Here is a 7,659-nt window from a genome sequence, read left to right on the forward strand (position 1 = left end):
ATCGTGCGGCGGGAAGTTCGCTTATGTTCGTTTATTTATTTAATGAATAAACATGAACAAGATTTTATGTTCTTTTAATTAAATGAATGAACACGAACAAATGGCTCGTTTGTTCATTTACGTTCGTGAACATTCGATTATATGTTCGTTTATGTTCGTTCATTTATATTCATTTATGTTCGCACAGAGGGCAAGTTGAATATGTTACGAAGATTATTGAAGTTGTTTGGATTTCAAGAAGATTGTTTTGTTGAACAAATTAACTTTAAGGCTTTATTATGTTCATATAGTTTATTTATGATTTATGTATGTTTTTGTCGTATTTGAACAAATTAACTCTAAAGTTGTAGGTTATATTAAAGAATTTTAATTTATTCTTGTTGTTTACTTTTTTTACATTAATTTGTTGTGTTCGAATAAGTTTGTTTTTTGTGTTTGTGTTGTTCATTTATTACGTTCGTTTATATTCGTTCGTTTGTATTCGTTTACGTTCGTTTATCATTTAAATGAACGAACATGAACAAGCTATATTCCTTAATGAACGAACATGAACAAAAAAAAATTTGTTCGTTTATGTTCATATTCGTTTATGTTCGTTTATTTATTAAATGAACGTGCATGAACATGTCTCCGTTCGTGTGCGTTAGGTTCGTTACCCGATTAATATGTACCAACAAGCGGTCTGCCAAAACAGTCCCCCCAAATTATTACCATATTTGATAGTGTACTAGAAATTATTTTATAATTTAGTGATTGTTATATTAACTTATAATTTCGTTAAATTCATTTATTGATTTTAGTGGTTAAAAATAATTATTCCTTTTAAATGTTCCGAATTTAATAAATTTAAGTAGTTGAGTCTGTAAATATATGTGTTACTAATAATTAATAAAATATTTATACAAATATTATCTTATAATCACTTTATATTATTTAAAAAAAAACTCATAATTTCGTCAGGTTTTACCATTTCAAGAAAGCAATGTTAACCGCATGGTGATTTTATGCTCTTCTGCGGGGTAGTTCTGCGGTGCGGCACCTAAAAAATGGCTAATATATGGCGTGACCGGTTAAACAAGTGACCGGTTAAAATTTAGACCGGTTATGTTATATTATTTAACCGGAAATATTATCAAGTACAATAACATATTAGGTAACGCTTATATAATGTAATAAATAGCGCTTATATGATAAAATAGGTATTTAACGGGAAATATTATCAAGTACAATAACATATTAGGTAACACTTATATAATGTAATAGATAGCGCTTATATAATAAAATAGGTATTTAACGGGAAATATTATCAAGTACAATAACATATTAGGTAGCGCTTATATAATGTAATAGGTAGCGCTTATATTGACCTTTTTTATAAGTAAATCGGTATATTTATACCGGTAACATTCCAAATTTACCTATTACATTATAATTATCGGTTTCGATATTTCATAAAGTGTCGAAACTTTTTATAAAAGTATCGACACTTTATGCTTGCACCTCGTTGGGCATTAATATTTCATTCTGGACAAAAATATCGACACAAACTAAAAAAGTGTCGATACATGATTTAGACTTATTCTCTCATAAAACCGGTATAATTATACCGGTTTCATTGACCATTTACCTATTACATTATACTTATGGGTTTCGATGTTTTAGGGATCGATATTTTTTTAATAAATATATCGACACTTTTTAAGGGTACACCTTTTTTGGCATTCATTCTAGACCGTAAGTATCGACACTTTATGCTTGCACCTCGTTGGTTTTAATATTTCATTCTGGACAAAAATATCGACACAAACTAAAAAAGTGTCGATACATTATTTAGACCTATTCTCTCATAAAACCGGTATAATTATATCGGTTTCATTGAATATTATACTTATGGGTTTCGATGTTTTAGGGATCGATACTTTTTTAATAAATGTATCGACACTTTAAGGGTACACCTTTTTTGGCATTCATTCTAGACCGTAAGTATCGACACAACTTTAACAAGTGTCGATACTATATGCTGACCTATTTTAGCATAAAACCGGTATATATATATCGGTTACATTGTAAATTTACCTAATACATTATAATTATTGGTTTCGATGTTTTCGGGATCGATACTTTTAATAAGTGTCGATACTTTATGTTGACCTAATATATTATGCGTGCACCTCGTTTGGGTCGATACTTGTTACATTGTTAATTTACCTATTACATTATAATTATTGGTTTTGATGTTTTTTGGGTCGATACTTGTAGTTATTGTACATACCTAAATATGTACTGCGAATTTAATGTTGTACCCACCCTTTAACTACCACTACCAATACCACTTCCTATTGAAAGCAGCACGACTGAAACATGTTCAAAATGAACCTTTGCTTACATCTCCATCAACTCTTGGATCACTGAACTTGCACAACAAAATTTTTGCCATGGATAATAATGATGTAGACAATGTTAAGCCAACCGAGGAATGCCATGAAGTACATAATGTTGATGAATCTGACAGATTGGTTGGTCATCTCTTCTGTTCACGTGATCAAGCTTGGTACTTTTATAAGGGATTCGCACGGGAACATGGGTTTAGTTCACGTAAGGGAACAACACGGCTTGACGTGGAAGGGAATGTGAAGACACAAGAATTTTGTTGTTCCAAAGAAGGGTTTCGAGTATCAAAAGTCAATACTGTTGATCGTCAACGTGCTCATACGCCAGTCACAAGAAAAGGATGTAAGGCTAGAGTCGTAGTTACAACAACAAATACAAACGATCAGTGGGTTATAAGTAAGTCTGATCAGAAACATAATCATGCATTGTGCACACCTGCTATGACACCATTTATGCGTTCTAATAGAGCTGTAAGTAAGGCTGATATCGATGAGGCAACAACATTGAAAGAGGTCGGTGTTGGCACGTCACAAGTAATGAACTATTTAACGCAGCAGGCAGGGGGCTATCATAATGTTGGATTTACACATAAAGACCTCTACAATGCACTTCAAAGAGGTAAAGCAAAGGAAATCGTCGATGGGGATGTGAATGCGCTTATTGCCTACTTTGATTATAAGAAACATGATGATCCCGGGTTTTTTATGACATACTCGGTAGATGAATCGGGGGCATTGTATAATCTTATTTGGTCGGATTCTACATCGAGATCGGATTACACATGCTTCGGTGATGTAATTGTGTTCGACACAACGTACAAAGATAATTTGTATGGTCGACCAATTATGCCTATTGTTGGTGTCAATCATCACCATAACACAATTGTGTTTGCCACTGCCATAATCGCTGACGAGACGTCTCAATCTTTCGAGTGGGTGCTACATATTTTTTTAGAAGCCATGATGAATAAATCACCTATTTCAGTTGTCACCGATGGGGATAGGGCAATGCAGAGGGCTATCAAATCTGTTATCCCTTATTCTAAGCACATATTATGTTCTTGGCATCTTTCTCGCAATGCACAAGCTAACATTGGTGACCCAAAGTTTACAGCAGCATTCTCAAAATGCATGGCTTCCTGGTGGACAACCAAGGAATTTGATATTCAATGGCGTTCGGTTGTTTCAGAATTCAACGTCCAAAAGCATCCATGAGTGATTGAGAAGGGAAATACACGAAACTTATGGGCACAAGCATATCTAACTGGTCATTTCTTTGCCAATATTCGCTCAACACAAAGGTGCGAGTCTATGAATGCTTCACTAGCTATTGCACTGAAACACAAGAAGACATATTTAGATGTTGTTCGTGCAATTGAAGATGGAATTAGTAGAATGCGTATGAACGAGTTGAAAGCAGATTACTTAAGTTCCCATACGAAGCCCTTCCTGATCACAAATCTGGTCGACCTTGAAAACCATGCCGCTGCAATTTTTACCCGCGAATCTTTTCGTGTGTTCCAAGATGAACTTATACGGGAGACATTGTACCGGATTGAGGCAGAGATTAAGTCCTTATCAGATGAATGTCAACATTATATTTTGTCAAAGTACACAGAAAAAAATAGGAAATTTGAAGTTAGTTTTGATTCTCGTACGAAAACTCTAATTTGCTCCTGCAAAAAATTCGAGACCGTTGGACTTCTGTGTCGCCATCAACTTCACATTTTGAAGCACTTGGACTACACATATTTGCCCGGGACTTTGATTCAAAGTAGGTGGACTAATGATGCGAATGCTTCTGCACCCAGTTATGTAGATTTGAATGTGTCTCCAAAAGTGATGCAAATGGCAAGGTTCGCTGCTCTACGTTCAACGTCAAGTAGGTTATGCTACATTGCATCAAAGACAGACGAGCCTTTCAAAACCGCAAGAGATGAGATGAAAAAACTAATAGAAGAATTAGAAAACTCGTTTGGTTTGAATGATTCAGTCAACCAGAGCATTGTAGTAAACAACGTTCGTGACCCTCAACGAAAACAATGCAAGTGAAAAGAAGTGCCGAAGAACAAGGTCGAGAAGAAAATTAGGCGATGTGGGTACTGCAACGGTGAGGGACATAACAAACTAACATGTCCTCAAGTTAAGCTCAGTTTGAGTACAAGCATACAGCCTACATCAACTGATTTTTTCGAAGATGGAATGGAATAACAACGATCTCCATATATCGTAAGTATCAACATGACTCCTATTGTGTATAAGCAACATGTACATATAAATATTTTGAATGAAGGAAGAAAAACCGCGTTACTTAAAATTAGTGACACAATATTAAAAAGTGTCGATATAGGTTGTAGACCTATTCGCTCATAAAACCGGTATATTTATACCAGTTATATTACAAAATTATCTATTACATTATAATTCTGGGTTCCGATGTGTAAATGTCGACACTTTTTGACAAGGTATCAACATATTTTTCTTCCATTCTAGACATAAAGTACCGACACAATATTAAAAAGTGTCGACATAGGTTGTAGACCTATTCGCTAATAAAACCGGTATACTTATACCGGTTATATTACAAAATTATCTAGTACATTATAATTCTGGACATAAAGTACCGACACAAAATTAAAAAGTGTCGATATAGGTTGTAGACCTATTCGCTCATAAAACCGGTATATTTATACCGGTTATATTACAAAATTATCTATTACATTATAATTCTGGGTTCCGATGTGTAAATGTCGACACTTTTTGATAAGGTATCGACATATTTTTCTTCCATTCTGGACATAAAGTACCGACACAATATTAAAAAGTGTCGATATAGGTTATAGACCTATTCGCTCATAAAACCGGTATATTTATACTGGTTATATTACAAAATTATCTATTACATTATAATTCTGGGTTCCGATGTGTAAATTTCGACACTTTTTGACAAGGTATCGACACATTTTTCTTCCATTCTGGACATAAAGTACCGATACAATATTAAAAAGTGTCGATATAGGTTGTAGACCTATTCGCTCATAAAACCGGTATATTTATACCGATTATATTACAAAATTATCTATTACATTATAATTATGGGTTCCGATGTTTTTTCAATTGACACTTTTTGAAAAGGTATCGACACATTTTTCTTCCATTCTGGACATAAAGTACCGACACAATATTAAAAAGTGTGAAAACTTTGTTGTGGATATCATGGAAAACAATGATATAGTAATGTGTTTCGATACATTTGCAAGCAGATGTAAAATACATTAATAACTAGTATTGATATTTCAACAATCCTCAAATGTATATGTATACAGAGAAGCAAATATGGAATAATTAATGAAAATATACACACAATATAATCACACCAAAATATACATACACAAGAATGTTCAAATAATGTACCGACAAACGAAATTAATCCGATGAAAAAATGGTTATTTCTAGCGAAGTCCGGAACATTAGAGGCCTTCAACAAATTTTCCAAATACTCTCGTATGTTTCCGCCTTTTTCTGAGGACATACATAAATAATTTCAATTATCAAACTAATGAGGTGCAATTTTACTAACAATAAACTAAATTCGCATAAGCATGAATAAATTTGTGTCATACCTAGAGCATTGTCGTTCGAATAAGAAGCAACGTCAAAGGTATGTGGACATATGTAATTGTATTTCTATATAAACACATAAGTTGTTAAAATAATCAATATCTGAACACCTGTTCAACTGGAAAAATATATTGCATAAATGCAACTTACCGGATTATAAATCATTTTTTCCGCTGAATGATCGACCAAAAGTGTATTTAGCTCGTTAAAATCTGGACACGCGTTCCAAACATCATTGAGATCTTTACAGTAGGTAACAATATCGTATGTTTTGCATTTTGCTTGATCCTGTTCACAAACAGTCGAACATAAATATGTAGGAATCATAGACAACGAAAAGTCAGCAAACTATAATGACATTCATCTTACCCACACGAATAGAAAATGCTCAGAAAATAAAGGTAGTTTCTCAAGTACACGGTCAATGTTATGCCTGAGATTGTAATCAAGTTTGAATGTTAACATTCAAATGTATATTAACGATTTTGACTACAGTAATTCAATTGCTCCAAACATGTTCTAACCTCATCTTTGAAAACCAAAGGGCAACAACAAAATTGTCGACACAAAATTGCATAAATTCAAATAATCATGTTCTGAGGACAACATCTACAACATTAAGAAAATGAGATTAAAGTTCTACGCTTATATGTTAAAATAATGGATACAAAAGAATAGAATTAAAACCTGCAGGCAGTCTTGGGATGTAGGCAAGGACACCATTAAGATCAAAAATTAAAAGTTTTCTTGAAGGCGGCGTTGCAGACACGATATACTTGTTTGGATCATCATCATCATCATCATCATCATCGTCGTCGTCATCTTCATCGTCATCTTCATCGTCAGCTTCATCTTCATTGACCGCTTGGTTGTCCATATCTGTTAAAAGAAAATAAAATACAGTTCAGAAAGTGTAAATGTTTAGAAACATAAATAATGAATTACCTAACTCGTTTGATGTCGTTGACGTAATTCGTCATGCAACATGGAGACTTCATGTTGCAATGATGAAATATTGGATCGCATTCCATCACGGTCTTAATTATGACATCCTCTACAACTGGAGCTTCTTCCATCATTGCGTCTCCACTTGGTTGCTCTTCTTCATGGCCAACGGGGTCTATTTCCTCCCTCTCTTGATCTAATCCGACCTCCTTGACACGCTTCCAACCGAGTTTTTCAACAAAATCATATCTCGCTTTTTTAATAAATACCATGTCAATCTTGCGGGTTAATCGAACAGGGGCGCCATGCAAAAAATCAACTTCCTTCTTCTTCAACAGATGGGTGATGACACATCCATATGGTAGTGTAGTTGAAATTGTTGCTCCCTTTGTGACCATATATACACTTGTATTGAATATGAGTTTTGCAATGTTTGGAGCCGTTTTGGATTTGGATTTATACTTTGCTATCCACCAATAATCGCTGTCTCGAAGCGTTGAATGTTTTCCCCCACTAGGCCGGATATACCATGTGAGCATTTTGTGAAACACTCTCGACTCTACATCGAGGTGAATTGGGCTATTTCTAGCAACCCGTTTAATTGTAGACCAATCTACACCATTTTCATCTGAATCCCCTTTATTCGCTACACCTAAACCCTCCGCAATAGTTTCCGGAGATATATATATATCCTTCCCCATGA

Source organism: Hibiscus syriacus, unplaced genomic scaffold, assembly GCF_006381635.1.
Source record: "Hibiscus syriacus cultivar Baekdansim isolate YM2019G1 unplaced genomic scaffold, ASM638163v2 tig00111308_pilon, whole genome shotgun sequence".
Classification (NCBI taxonomy): domain Eukaryota; kingdom Viridiplantae; phylum Streptophyta; class Magnoliopsida; order Malvales; family Malvaceae; genus Hibiscus; species Hibiscus syriacus.